The sequence below is a fragment of the Papio anubis genome, chromosome 9 (assembly GCF_008728515.1).
Source record: "Papio anubis isolate 15944 chromosome 9, Panubis1.0, whole genome shotgun sequence".
Classification (NCBI taxonomy): Eukaryota; Metazoa; Chordata; class Mammalia; order Primates; family Cercopithecidae; genus Papio; species Papio anubis.
In genome coordinates this window covers 57,395,433-57,411,292 of record NC_044984.1, presented here as the reverse complement: position 1 = coordinate 57,411,292, position 15,860 = coordinate 57,395,433, and the positions used below count along the sequence as shown (strand labels likewise).

At 40.0% G+C, this 15,860-nt stretch overlaps 1 protein-coding gene and 1 non-coding gene across 5 annotated transcripts in view; both read left to right on the top strand.

Annotated features, from left to right (window-relative positions):
• PPM1H (protein phosphatase, Mg2+/Mn2+ dependent 1H) overlaps nucleotides 1-15,860 on the top strand; it is a 288,361-nt gene that overhangs the window by 74,310 nt on the left and 198,191 nt on the right. The gene's annotated exons all lie outside the window — the stretch shown is intronic.
• On the top strand, nucleotides 8,528-8,692 carry LOC116269092. Its single transcript, XR_004176404.1, has one exon. It is a non-coding gene; the product is annotated as a U1 spliceosomal RNA (small nuclear RNA).

Genomic DNA, 15,860 nt, shown 5'->3' with positions numbered 1-15,860 from the left:
CTGCTGTTACTGAAGCTGGATCAATGTATATGGTTATGGAATTCATATATATCCATTATGGTAATTGTCAGCCTGTTGCTACTAACTTAGCTTCTGATTTTTACAGATTTTTTAGCTCATTTTGTTTGTACATAGTATGAGGCAAATAATGAGAAATTAATGTGTGACAATTAGAATAAAGGAAGAAATAATATCTTTAAAATGCGTTTTAGATTACATTCTCTTGAAATTCTATGAATTAAAAAATTTTGTCCCCCGTGACTGTTCATCTTCCTTATCTGGCAGAGTGAGAGGTATTTAAAGCTCCTGTATTTTACCAAAGCAATGAAATTATAAAGGTGTTACAGCTGAGGAATAAAACTGACATTGAATAATAGTCATGTTTACCCATATCTCCTTATTTGCTTAAAGCCTTAAGAAGATTTTGATGACAAGCCTTTCACTTTTCCCTTCAACTGAGCATTAGACATAGTGTACAATTTGACTACAAAAGTTTAAGGACCGTTTTGAAAGCTTGGGGAGACCTGCTGGGACACTAGGAATGGCAGTTTACACACACATTTCTGCCCTGTGGAGGTGTGGACAGTCGGGGAGAGAGATTGCGTACTTACAAGTGGTTTCTGAAAAGCAAACTTTTAGGAAACTTGTAGAGTTATTTATGAAAACAACAACAACAACAACAACGAAAAAGAGCATTTCCTCTTTGCACTTACACTTACCAGGGCTAAAAAGTGAGCCTAAATTAGCCTATTAAACTGGCTAGAAACCCTAGGAAAAGGCTTAGCCAATCTCAATCGGTGCCTGTAATCAATAATAGCATAATATAATTATTTGTACCCCAATCTCTGGGCCACATCCTGCAAGCAGCACAAAGATGAATTCTACTGAGTTCTGATTCTGGATTCTTGTCAATTTAATAGGGTAGAAAGATACCTGATTATGTAATTTAATACAAGGCTCTCTGTGGCAGCTACTGAAAGAGATGTGAAATCAAATGGAAGTGAAAGCAATGGAGAGATTATCCGGGGAGAGGTAGGGGGGTGGTGGGGTGGTAGGGGGGTGGTGGGTTGGTGGTGGTGGTGGTGGTAATGGTCCATTTGGGGATCCATTGCAAATGTGTACTAGGACTTATTTTTGAAAGATCGGTCAAAGGGAAGCCATAAAAAGTCTGAAGGCTCATGACAAATAGATAAGGGTATATACATTAAATAATTATTATATAAAAATATATGCAAGGTGCTGACCTGGGTGCATGACTGCCCTCATGAAACCCTCACAAAGAAAACTAATTGTGCCTTCAAATAAGTACAATAAAATATCATGTGCACAATATAAATAAATGTTTAATATAAAGTTCAGAGGTATGAGGGACTAGTATAAAGAGCAAGCAACGATGGTCTAATTTGGAGAGGAGAAGGTTGAGTAGGACCTTCGGTGACAGCAATGTGATAACATGAATCTGAGCTTCAGCATGAAGGGCTTAAATAAAATTTAAAAACTTGACATGCAGTGGACTTGAATCCAGACCCAAAACAGCTGAATCTTTTCCTGAGGCATCATCATGAAGACTAAAAGAGAGCTTTCAATTTGGACTTATAAAGAGCATGTGAGGCTGTTTTATAAGAAGATGTTATGTCTTTGGAGTGATTTATAATCTTATCTATTAGGTGAATAAGTAAAATAAAAATTTTTTAAAACTAGGATTAGTTGGGTAACAGCTACAAAAATGAGTTATCTGTGTTCTCATTGATCACAACCACCATTCTTCTTCCCTTTGCTTCTCACCAAACCAGGAGGACAAAGGAGGGTATATGTGTTTCACTCAAGATGCCTTGGAACCACTGAAAGGAGTTCATGTTACATATTTAACTGGCCAACACAGTAGCAATCCTTCCTTCCTTCCTTCCTCCCTTTATTTGTTGGTTAAAATATTTGAGGGCTGTCTTTGTGCCAGCCCTTTGCTGGGTGCTAGGGATGCTGTGGTAAATAAGGTACATCCCGCCTTTCTCCACCACGCGCACACACTGAAATCTGGTCTTCACTGAAGGTGAAGACAGCAGGGAATTATATGATTCCTGAAGATCCTTCCACACCTTTGAGTCTGATTCATAAACTGCTATAATGATCACATATACACATTAGACCTAGGTATTACCCAATTTAAGAAAAGACAATTCTTAGGTAAATTAATATCCTAGCATAGCTAGGAGGTGAAATAGATTATTGTGACAAAATGCCAAGTGCGTGGTACCCTGTTAAGCGGTAGGGCTCTTTCGTGCTCTTGTGATCACCCACAAGGTCACAAGATCCCATCCATTGTTATAAATACTGCTTCACTCTCTAAAGTAAAATTTTCTTTGCGGTACTAGATACAGTGTCAGATCCTGTTTGGCATCAGTTCATTTTTAAAATGTTGACAAAGATTCCCTCATTTAATTTTTAATTTTTAAAATTGACACATAGTTATACATATTTATGGGATACATAATGATGTTGCAATACATATAATATATCAGATCAGATCAGGGTAATTACCATATTATCTCAAACATTTATCATTTCATTGTACTGGGAACATTCAATATCCTTCATCTAGCTTGAAAATTAGCCTGGGATATTTCTGCATCCAACCAAGATGAAGTAACAGTAATACATTGGATGTACCATCTCGTCTGACACAATAAAAAAAGAGACAACAAACTAAATACATGAAATAATGGTTTGTGGGACACTGGGCATCAGGCAACAAAAGACAGTAATCTCTGAAAGATGGGAAGCAAATGGGGTGAGCCCTGTGATTGTCCCCACTTTGAGAGATTGCCCCCTTTTTAACTTATGCTCATTTGAGAGGTTCCCCACCCAGGCAGAACCAAGCAAACCCTCTGAGTTGAAGAAGAGTTGAGAGTCTGAGGAGACCAAGAAGGCTAGATTTCACAGAACAGTGTCCTAGAGAAGACATAGTTGTACAGAGGGAGAGTTCTGGAGATCTGCAGAGAGAGTCTACCTCAAGTATTCACCAAGGTTCTGATCAGCACATTCATAGGAAACCAGCTGGAGAAGAAGCCATTCAAATGCATTAGGGGGAACAGTACCCGGTGCTTGCACAGAGCCAAGAATAGTGCCTTTTCCATCAACCAAATGGGAAAACCTCATTCACAGTGCATTAGGAGGGGTCTTGCCTTAAATAGTAGGGGATAATCAGCTGTAGACTTAACACAGTCTCATCCCACATAACACATCTTAAAAGGAAAATCTGCAAGGATCAAACTCTTTCAAAGTAACTATGTCCCTTTGTTTGAGAACACAGCTCAATAATATTTGTGGGTATACAAAAATATCCACTACCAAATAAGCTCAAAATCAGTGTCAGGAATCCAATTAAAAATTGCCAGACATGCAAAGAAGCACGAAAATCAGACTCAGTTGTTGACTTTTCACTTGACAGTTCATTCACAGGCCCAGAGACCTGGAATAACATGGGTGCTTTAGATGGAAAAGTCTTGAACTTTCTACTGATAACTGGAAGACTGGATTCATATAGCTCGAAATCCCAGGGATCCAAGGAATCGGCCCCAAATGTAACACATTAGCCCAGTGGTGTTGGGTCCTAAGAAGTCATCTTTTCTCACTGCTAATTGAAAACTTAGCACTTTTGGCACCACAATGTTCAAAATCTGTTCTGACTCTTGGGCTTTATGCCATGACAACCTGTTTCTGCTCATTGCCTCAGAGATAATCCTCTCTGGGTTCTGGGTGTGTCTGAAGTATAGTTTGCCCCTTTCTGCTTTCCTCAACTTTAGATTCAGTAGTTTGTTGGACGTGCCGTCTAATACCTATGTCAGTTTCCAACTTAAAAAGTCTCTAGTCTGTGTTGCTTGGAGTAGTGTTTTACACGAAGAGCAAGTGAGCTTTGAGGAAGGTTACCAACATTGTGGTTTGCCGGGAACCAAGAGGGTGGGAGAACTTTCAGCACTAAAACCAGAATAGTGTCCGGTAAACTGGGATTGCTAGTCACCCTAGCTTTTGGCGTATTATTCTACTATTGACTGGGATCAGTATATTCTTTATCACATGGGGAAATTTTTCAAGAGCATTCTAACACAGTGGTTTTTGCTGACCCTCCTTCTACGTTTGACTCTGGAAAGTGACTGGTTTAGAGGAAACGATGTAAGTTAACAGATGTCTAATCCCTGAAGCTTATGCTGAGCCTATACCATGGGTGAAGGTCAGGGTCGAAGGAAATATCTCTTGACCATTAGAAGAAAATTTTGGTCTATCCTCCCTCTTTTTTCCCAAAACAAACATACTTCTAAATTTTTTATTTTTATGCTTTTGTGTTATTCTGCCTTCCAGAAGAGAGTGACAAATATTTACCTATTTCTGAGGGCTATAAAATGATTTAGGAGGCACATTCTCTCAATGTCTGTTAGAGAAAAGTAAAGCTTTGATGTGATACTCATGATTTCATGGCTATTACTTAGGAATATGAATCTACCTAAAAAATAAGTGTGCTATAACATTTTTGAGGCTTTACAGTATACCAGGCTTTCACAGGTTGTTATAAAACTCATTTGATCTTCATAACCCTGAGAGGTTAAATACTAAATTATCCTCATTTTTAGGTGGAAAAACTGAGCTATGAGTAACTTGCCAAGGTCACTCCTGCCCACCCCCACCCCTGTGACTACCCCAAATAATTAGAAGTTATCTAAGATTTTCTAGACTGTAGCTCATTCCTGAGTTGCAGCAGACCAGAGTAACTTTTAAGAAAAACTCTGGCTATGTGCAGGTGGGGTGGCCATCCATTGCGGTGAGAGTTGCCTGAGTTATCTAGTTTTTCCAGAAGTTCTACACTGTTTATACTTGTCAGAGTTCAACAGTAAATGTGCTGCTCAGCTTTAAAGAAAAAGGTGATCTCTCTTCAACAATACAGAAATCAATCTTATTTCCTTATGTGAGCAACAAACAGAAAATGATGGTTTTTGTCGTTTTTTTCTCTTTTTTTGGTCTGCTGCCCAGCTTTTTATCAAAAGATTGTTTTGGAGCAGATGGCATCTATGGAAGTTATTTTGAATGATGTGCAGCTTGGCCACCTCTGTAGTACTCCGTGAATTTTGTCTTTATTCTTCATCCCTACCTACGTCTCTTCCCAACAGGGCTTTAAGTGAACTTGACTTTGGAACTACCCCCTTATCTTCTATAGCAAGACAGACAATAGAAAGGAAAAGGCTCCCTTTCCCTTGTGTATATTGTAGGGGTGATGATGAGGATGTTGCTCCCTTTATCAATGAGTTTTTCCCTTAGGAAACCCATGGGAAGAAGCATTTCCTCTGAACCAGCTCTAGTTTCCCTACAGAACTAGCAGCGTTGGCCTTTGGATGATGGAAATCTGCGACAGTGGCCACAGTTCTGCTATGGCAGCCAGGAAACCGAGAACTACATTTGAGGCTTAATTTTTAATAAGTATCTGAACTGTGATTAGTACATGTGCATTGAAACTCCTCCTATTCTTGATATTTTCTTTTATTCCTTTTTTCCATAATTTTGAATTTTACGTATGTTTTAACATTTTATTGTATGCATTTGTAAAAACTTTCATTTCCTCATAGGATTAAAGCAAGATGTAGATTTTTCTCTCAACCTTTTATTAAACATTTCCAACATGTAGAAGTGTTGAAAAAATAACTTAATGTGTACCTTTCACCTAGATTCGTGTTATTAACATTTTGCTAGTTTGCTTTATCTCCCTAAATACATTTTTTTCTTTGAATCCTTTTACATTATCTAACCCTTAAACATTTCACTCTGAATCACCTAAGAACAAGCACATTTCTCCTACAGAAGGACAAACCATTATTGCCCCCAAGAAACTTCTCATTGATTCATGACATCTGGTCCATATTCGCATTCCCCCGCCGGCCCAATCCCAGAAATGTCTTTTTATGGCCTTTATAATAATAAGGTTGACCTTTTGAAGAAACCAAACTAGTTTTCTACAGACTATCATAATGTTTTAGTTTTTTCTAGTTGTTTCCTTGTGATGTTTAGCCCAGTTCTCTATCTCCTTTGTTTCCCATACACTGGGATTTATGCCTTAAGGCTTAGTTAGATTGGGAAGAATACTTTCTAGCTGATGCTGTGCATTTCAAGGTGCAACACATCAGGAGGTGTATCCTGCTCATGGAGTGCCGGGTCTTCCCACTCACAGGACGCATGTTTGATCACTTGCTTTCACCATGTCTTTCCCTTTTAAAGGTATGTTTGTCTCCATGAAATTAGCAAGCAATCTGTGAGGTGGCACCATGTAGCCACTCTTTTGACAATAATCTTTCATCTAGGAGATTTAGCATCTGCGGATGATCTTTGCCCAAACCAATTATGTCATTGCGGATTGCAGAACGATTATTCTCCAATTATCAATTCCTCTATGTACATTATGGCATTTTTCTGTAAAAAATAACATTTCTTTGTTTTTTTTTTTTTATACTTTAAGTTCTAGGGTACATGTGCACAACGTGCAGGTTTGTTACATATGTATATATGTGCCATGTTGGTGCTGCACCCATTAACTCGTCATTTACATTAGGTATATCTCCTAATGCTATCCCTCCCCCTTCCCCCCTCCCCACAATAGGACCCAGTGTGTGATGTTCCCCTTCCTGTATCCAAGTGATCTCATTGTTCAATTCCCACCTATGAGTGAGAACATGCGGTATTTGGTTTTCTGTTCTTGTGATAGTTTGCTGAGAATGATGGTTTCCAGCTGCATCCATGTCCCTACAAAGGACATGAACTCATCCTTCTTTATGGCTGCATAGTATTCCATGGTGTATATGTGCCACATTTTCTTAATCCAGTCTGTCACTGATGGACATTTCAGTTGATTCCAAGTCTTTGCTATTATGAATAGTGCCGCAATAAACATGTGTGTGCATGTGTCTTTATAGCAGCATGATTTATAATCCTTTGGGTATATCCCCAGTAATGGGATGGCTGGGTCAAATGGTATTTCTAGTTCTAGATCCTTGAGGAATCACCACACTGTCTTCCACAATGGTTGAACTAATTTTCACTCCCACCAACAGTGTAAAAGTGTTCCTATTTCTCCACATCCTCTCCAGCACCTGTTGTTTCCTGACTTTTTAATGATTGCCATTCTAACTGGTATGAGATGGTATCTCATTGTGGTTTTGATTTTCATTTCTCTGATGGCGTCTTTGTTATTTCTTAGTCTGGGCTCCTGTAACAAAGTATCACAGACTGAGTGGTTTATAAACAACAAATTTACTTTTCAGTTCCGGGGGCTGGAAGTCTGAGATCAGGGTGCCAGCATGGTCAGGTTCCAGTGAGGGCCCTTTTGCTGGTTATAGACTGCCACCTTCTTGTAGCCTCACATGTAGGAAAGAAAGCCAGAGAGCTCCCAGAGGTTTCTCTTGCAAAGGCACCAATCCCATTCACGAGGGCTCTGCCTTCATGACCCAGTCACCTCCCCAAAGCCCCATCTCTTAACAGCATCCTATTAGGGGTTAGGATTTCAATGTATGAATTTTGGCAGAGACACACACATTCAGTCCACAGTACTTTATTAACTGGGAAAAAACTAGTTTTTTTCTCAACAAGATAGGCCAATGTTTAATTTCTCACCTTTAATTATCAATTTTCAGAATAAGAAACTAGTATAATAGTCACCTCCAGTTGTAGCAATTTAGTTTTTTTTGTTTGTTTTTTGAGATGGAGTTTCACTCTTGTTGTCCAGGCTGGAGGGCAATGGCATGATCTCAGCTCACTGCAGCCTTTGCCTCCCGGGTGCAAGCAATTCTCCTGCCTCAGCCTCCCAAGTAACTGGGATTACAAGTGCCTGCCACCACGCCTGGCTAATTTTTGTATTTTTAGTAGAGACAGGGTTTCCCCATGTTGGCCAGGCTTGTCTTGAACTCCTGACCAGGCTTGTCTTGAACTCCTGACTCCACCCATCTTGGCCTCCCAAAGTGTTGGGATTACAGGCATGAGCCACTGCACCCAGCCCTAGAAATTTAGTTTTATTTCTCCTTTTAACTACCACTGTAGATTTAGGGACTTTTTTTCTCTGTTTTAACATTTGTTTGCTTTTGATGTTAATTAACTCATAATTAACCAGTTATAACCCCTTCAAACATACTCCTGGGTCCTTCTGAAATGCCATATTATCTTTGAATGCTTTTATGCTTTCTGGCCCTACAAGCTGCCTCTGCCTCACCTTATACTTTTACTGTCTCATATCTGGAACCAGCCATTTTGCCAAGAAACGCTGGTATCTTTCAGTGGGTAGTAGTATTTGGAAACCAAAGTCTGGGTGTTTAGAATTCTGACAGTCCTAGGCTGTCCTTGTTTCCAGGCCCTCTGAGTAGACAGCATTAAAAAATACATGTATTTCAACAGTTGACTTCATATTGATATCTCCAATTCAAATTTAACATTACTAGCTTTTTCTTCAATTTAATTTATATTTATTGCCAGCTCTTAATAGATAACATTTATTCTGTATCCCATTCTTACCTGGCAGGGAAGATAACATGATCACGAAGGTGGTTTTCCCAGGGTGAGGTTCATCCATTGCACTCTGGATGTGCTGACCCATGATTTCCCCGAAAGTGGGAAACTCGACTGCGTAATTTGTGGTAGTGGGGGACTGCATTCTTCATGCTTTCCCCTAAAATAAATAATTAAATATCTATAGTTTACATATATATGTTACTGGAATATATATTTTATATAATATATATTATATTTTTAAATATCTTCATATATCCATATATAAATAGTTTCCAAAAAGTCAATACCAATATTTCTACTAACAGTAAAACTGCTGAGGACATTTTGGGATTTTTTTTTTTTTTTTTAACATTTTTCCTCTTTAGATTTTTGTGCTATAGTTGTTTAAAAGGCACTTGCATTTTTTGGTTACTAGTTTGTATTGTTAGATTACCAATTTGCTATGCAGTTAAGTTTTTAATTATTGGGTGTGCTTTTAAAAATTTTTACTTTCAGGAGTCAAAATTATATTTAAAAAATAATTTGAAAGTTCAAAACTAAATTATCAGTAAATCTTTAACTACAAAAACATATAAAGTTTTGAAATGTCCATGGAATTTGGAGCTAACTTAAAAAATTGTTGCCCAGGCACAGTGGCTCACACCTGCAGTCTCAGCACTTTGGGAGGCTGAGGCAGGTGGATTGCTTGAGCCCAGGAGTTTGAGACCAGCCTGAACAACACAGTGAAACCCTGTATCTACAAAAAGTATACAGAAAAAATTAGCCAGGCGTCGTGGCGCACATCGGTAGTCCCAGCTACTTGGAGGCTGATGGAAGAGGATTAATTGAGCCTGGGAGGTTTAGGCTGCAGTGAGCCATGATCACACCACTGCACTCTAGCCTGGGTGGCAGACTGAGACCCTATCTCAAAAAAAAAAAAATAAAGTAAAAAATCGTTATTTAATTACTCTGTAAATTGCTATTTATAATTTCTAGAAACTTGTGACAGCATTTTAGAGCAGTTGTTTAACAGTGTCCTCTTTGGATTAGAGCTAAAATTTGTGTAGAGGCATGGATGCTGTTTCAAGTTTTTAACTTATTCATAGAAAGGAAGCAGACAAGTGAAATACTTCCCTGGAAATGAATGCACTCCATCTCAGACTTAGTGCATTTTATCACCTTAAAACTTCTTTCTCTGGGAGGGGAGAGTATTTTAGTACTTTGAATTTTATAGTCCTTACCAGTGGCCACTGATAACCTCTTTGCCTATCTAGTGGGCACTTGAACTTTTCTTAGCACCTGGCACCTTTCCCTCTTGAAACCTCACACTTGGCTTGTATGATACCAGTGGACCCTTGGTTTTCCTTCTAGATCTGAGAGCTGCTCAGCTTCCTTTCTCTGCTGCATAGGGTAGTGGGTGAATAGGTTTTGAAATCAGGTGGGATATGAGTCTGATTTTACCACCCAATAGCTATCTGACCCCAGGTTAGTCAGCTTTCTGGATTCAATTTTTGTAGAATGGGACAGATAATACTTTCCCTATCTATCTTGTTGTTGGGATGCTCAACTGAGACAATATACAATTAAATCACAAGTATTTACAAGTGTTATTTCCATCCTTTTTCTTTCTAGTAAAAGTGTGTTGTAATTGATAATTTAGATAGTGTATCATTATCTTTGATATAAAAAGAGTTGTCCCAGATGGTTATTCACCTTCCAGGTTGGATGTGCTGAGCAATCCGGATGCCCTGTACCCCTTCGTATGGCAGCCACTTCCACCTTGGGAAACAAGCTTCCTGTGTGTCCCCTGCCCTCTCCCACCCTCTGTTACCATTTCTTTTCTATTCCCAACAATTTCCTAACAGGAATTCCATGTGAGGTAGTCTCTCATTCACCACTATTCCCACTCCCTTCCCCTGCAGCTAGTGACCTGCCAGTATTTTTCTTCCCAACCTTTTAGGATTCCCCATTATCCTAGTCCCCAGTCCCCCTTTCCCCACTCCCAGTGACTGCCCCCCAACCCCACCAGGTTTATGTTCCTATTACCATAATTCAATGCCTCACTAGGATCCCCTTTCCATCTCTAGGAGTCTCTTGAGCTTCTGACTCTGGTAGTTCCAGCCACCACCAGTGGATTATAAACTAAGGGTATATCACGTACAATTCTCTAGCTCAGTGGAATGAGGCTGAGGATGCAGGGGAATTCCAGTGTTTGCTGAAATCAAAGCGACCATGATTCATCTAGGCCAGTGCAACTCAGTCCTCATCAGTAAACCCAAAGTATCACTGCCACTTGGGAGCTTTTCTCAGATCCTACCTTAGATCTACTGAGTTTGAATCTCTGAGAGTGGGGCCCAAAAACTGATGTTTTAAGAAGTCCTCCAGATGACTCATAGGCGCATGAAAATCTGAGAACCATTCTACACAACAGAGCCTGGAATTCTAAATATAGCTTGCCATGGAAAATGTCCTAGATTGCATTTGTAGTCATTTAGTATTGTGTTTTATTAGGTTGTGGTTTCATAAAATTTTCAGGTAAGCCTGAATCTAACCATGATTTGGTGTTGGTTTTGATTAATTCATGTATCAAATTTATCAGTCATCTTATTCTTGAATCTTTGCACCTTAGTTATTTTAGGAATAAATTAATGAATTAGGAACTATTTTGAAAATGTAGGATGTAAGAATTTTATGTATTTACTGATTAATTTATACTTCATGTCAATACAGAAAGGATATGTTGCAACCAGCATACAAAAATATACACAATTTAGAAATGTAATGAAATGAAAATTAACCTCATGGTCCTTTTTATGAAGAAAAATTCTTCCTCCTGATTTCCTGTTATGCTTCTGGTTCCGCTATTAAAATTTATTCTCAGCCATTGAGAACCCATTTCTTACCATAGGCAGGATTCTGGAACAATGAGATCTATTTTAATCTCTAGATTAAAATGCAATAAGGAAGGTAAACAGTTACCTCATTTTGAGTCTGTGGAATTTCCAACAATTTCTGAGTCCTTCCGTATCCCCGGCCATGGGAGTGATGATTTGTTTTTTTTCAGTTGCTAGATTTCTGAACAGCTCAGTGTCTACTCTTGGTAAGCTTCAGTAATAGTTATCTATGTAAGTTTAACAGGTTTTTTTGAATCCTTAAAAATAAACCTTGATTTACTCAATTGATAATAAATCAAAGATACTCAGAGGATTAAATATGCCTGACCAGTGGCTGTCAGATGTTTACCTCACTGGCTTGCTCTGGTCATAACTGGGAAAAATTTGCTACTTCTTGTTGTCTTTTACCTCTTAGCACAGGATGTTAGGTAGAGATCCTTGAGCTTGTGATATAAATTTTAACTCCGAATTATAATTTCTCCCCTGAAGTCAACAAACCTTTCATCTAGTAGGTATTTGACTGCCTGCAGTATATCAGGCACTATGCTAATCTCTGAGAATACAAAATTAAATAAGATTCTACCGCTACCTTCAAGGCACTTACAGTTTAATAATAATAGTATAGTGAGGGCGTATTGCGAGTTGGGTGTTGTTAGACTCTAGCTTGCAATTGACAGCCATTCAAGGAGAATTTGCTAGTGGATATGGGGTTACCCAGATATTCCAAAGACAAATGGATCTTGGGAACACCTAGAACTAGGGACTCTGTTGAGATTCTATTTCCAATATGTACTCTTTTCACAAATATGTACTCTTCTCCTCTTTGTCTCTCCTTCTCTTCCCCCTCTTGCTGCCTTTTTCTTTCTTTCATTTTCCATAGAAGGTCCCTAATTGGCTCAACTCAGAGATCAGGTGTCCATCCCTAGACCAACAGTCAACTCTGGCCATGGAAAAACCACATGAATGGGACGGAGGAGGGTGGGAAGGGAAGATGATGTCTAGGAGAAAGGGAGTCTGGGCAGATAAAAATATGTCTCTGCCAGGTGTATGCACTTTACATTTATGCATTCTCTTAGTCCACACAGTAGCCCACTAACTTCCCCAAGACACACAACTAGCTGGTGGCAGAGCTAGTATACCAATCCAAGTTTCTGGTGATTTCCATACTAACAGCACTGTGCTACTTACTGGTTACACTGCAGTCTTTAAGAACAATAGGCCCAGTGCGGTGGCTCACGCCTGTAATTCCAGCACTTCAGGAGGCCAAGGTGGGCGGATCACGAAGTCAGGAGATCGAGACCATCCTGGCTAACACGGTGAAACCCCATCTCTACTAAAAATACAAAAAATCAGCCAGGCGTGGTGGCGGGTGCCTGTAGTCCCAGCTACCTGGGAGGCTAAGGCAGGAGAATGGCGTGAACCTGGGAGGCGGAGCTTGCAGTGAGCGGAGATCGTGCCACTGCACAGAGTGAGACCCCGTCTCAAAAAAAAAAAAAAAAAAAGAACAATAAAGTGCGTGCAAAACAGCCTTAACAAACTGAATGCTGAAGGACAAGGGATGTTTGTCAGACAAGAGGAGGTTAGGTCATTGCAGAAGGTGGAAAAGGCATGTGAGAAGGAATCGTGGTATGTAGCAACTGGGTGCTTTTTGTAAACCACACGCTGTTTGTTATGGCTAAGGATGAGGGGATGTGAGGAGACCAGATGGGGGAAGCTGAGGATATGCAGAGGGCCCATCAGGAAGACACTGATGTGGTAAACTAAAAAGTTTTAAAAAAATTGTTTTTGAGGCGGAATCTTGCTCTGTTGCCCAGGCTGGAGTGTAGTGGAGCAATCTTGGCTCACTGCAACCTCCGCCTCCTGGGTTCAAGAGATTCTCCTGTCTCAGCCTCCTTAGTAGCTGGGACTACAGGTGCCTGCCACCATGCCCAGTTAATTTTTGTTTAGTAGAGACAGGGTTTTGCCATGTTGGTCAGACTGGTCTCGAACTCCTGACCTCAGATGATCTGCCTGCCTCGGCCTCCCAAAGTGCTGGGATTACAGGCATAAGCCACCGTGCCTGGCCCAAAAGTTTAAATTTTATCCTGAAATCTTCAGAACCCATTTGGAGATATTTGAGTGTCGGGGAGACACGGCCACATTCACAGTTGAGAAAGGTCAGTCCGGCCATGCTGTGCAGGATTTACTAAGAAGAGACGACAGGTTAGGAGGTTTAAATATTGGTGCCTGCTGGATGTGACAAGGGCCTGAACAAGGCAGGGAATTGGGGATGTAAGTCGTAGTTATGACTTAGCCCCACAAACTGAGAAGCTAGATGTAGGGAGAGTAGTAAGCTGGGAGGACAAGGATGCTCCTTGGAATTCTTGGTCCACTAAGACATAGAACACCACAAGGAGCATCGTATTTGAGACAGGAAGGAGACGGCAGAAGGAAGGAGAAATGAGTATAGGGTTGGTCAGCTTGCATGTGTGCAACATGCAAATGCAGATATTCTAAAGGTATTTGGAAACCCAGCCCAGGCACCCCAGAGATCTGTACTGTAGATATGATTTCGGCAGTGCTTAGTGTTTGGATCTTAAATGAAGCCTTGGGAATAGAGAGGATCTCCCAGGGAAAGTTGCCTGGGGAGGAAGAACAGCAAGCCACATTTGCAGCCCCAAGGAACAGCAGCACTTGAAGTTCCCTTGTACACCCCATATTAAAGGTCTAGCTGGGGATAGGAAGCCAAGTCAATGAAATTTCCATTTTTACGGAGACTTGCCATACCTCAAATGTGGTTTACCAGGTGTCAGAGAATTACCTCAGCAGGAAGTGCCACTCCGCTTTTCTAAAGCTATGTTCCATGTAAATTAATTTTAGCTCTGAAAGAAGTATAGATTTTATATTAACTACAGATGGAGGCAAGAAGAGGATGGAGGTATAGACTCAACAGTTGGAAAAGAAGCCTTAGGAAATTCTCATTCCATGCAGAGACCCTCAGAGTATCCCTGGGAGGTCACAAGCCAGCTTTTGGACATTTCTAGTGAAGGGAATTCCTACTTTTTGAGGTAACTCATTGCATGGCTAGGTAGCTTCAAACTGATAGTGTGAGAATTGCCTGTCTGCTACTTCCAGGTCCTGCTTAGACCTTTGGAATTTCCTCTCCTTTGCAATAGTCGTTTGATGTTGAAAAAGAGCCATCCTGGCCCTCCAGGGCCTTCTTGGTCGGCTATAACTGTTAATAGGGTGAGAACTTACAAGGCAGAAGCCAGAAGTGGGATTTGGAGGAAGAGGTACCCTAGGCTCTGACATCTATCAGCCACTTCTTTGCTGGAGAATGTTTAGGGGTCACTTTAACATATCCTGCTCCCAAGCTCATTTCCTAGTAGAGGTGCTTATAATTAATTTTTTTCTATTGAATGCAAAAATCAAATGAGGAGAAACTCCAAATATTGTAAGCTTGAAGAAATATGTAGGCAGGCTTAAAACACCTTCATTATTCTAGTCTCTCTCCCATGGGGTGTTATGGCAAAATGAGTTCATTTGTTTATTCATTCAAGTAACATTTATTGAGTGCCTACTCCCTGCTGTGTGATTTGAGATAGAAAGAACACAACTGAAATAAACATACATTTTGGAACACATCTACCCTTGACTAATTGAAATATATTGGTAGTCTACCTTGTCTTTTTTATTTAAGGATGATATTAAGTGTCTAATTTAAAATAGCTTACATTCAGTGCATTTGTCTCCTTCAAATGTGAAATTAAATAATCCAAACTTAAAGCTGTTGGAACTTTAAGTTATCCTGAGCCTTGAGAGGAATGTGGCTATGTAGCCTGAGTCATGTAGCATGCAGTTGCAATTTCTGCTTTTTCCTGTAAATGATTAGCAATGAAGAAGCGGCATCAGAGATAAGACACCCCCCTTGCCCCTCAGAACATTATTCCTTCTCAGGAATGTTAAGCAATCTTCCTTGGAATGTAGCAATCCATACTAAGCAAATCACTGTAATGTTACATACTGGCTTTGTACAGAAAGTGCTGAACCCCGCTAAAACTGTTTCTGCCTATATAAGTGAAAGCTTAGCTTCCCCACTTTGGAACACCAATCCCATCCATTTGGAGTGTGTGCTGCCCAGGTGGCTATCCTTAAGCTTTGCCCTGCACTGGAATAAACTAGATGCTTAATCATAATTTCTGAATCTCATTCTTTAAGGTTGACAAAGGCCATAGCAAAGTCCTATTGTACTTTCTAGCTTTCTTAGGGTAGAGAAATCAGTTTGCCTAAAATGAAACTCAGATTGGTTATTCTGAGATCTCAAGGGCTAAATTAGCATGTTCTTTCGCTTGTAAATTAGGGAGACTTGGATTGTTGACTGAGCTTTGCCCTGGGTCTGGGGACAAAGGTAAAAATATTTGATCAGATAACAACTGGTTTTCAAAGGGCTACGTGATGTATTGTTCAGTCTTTAAT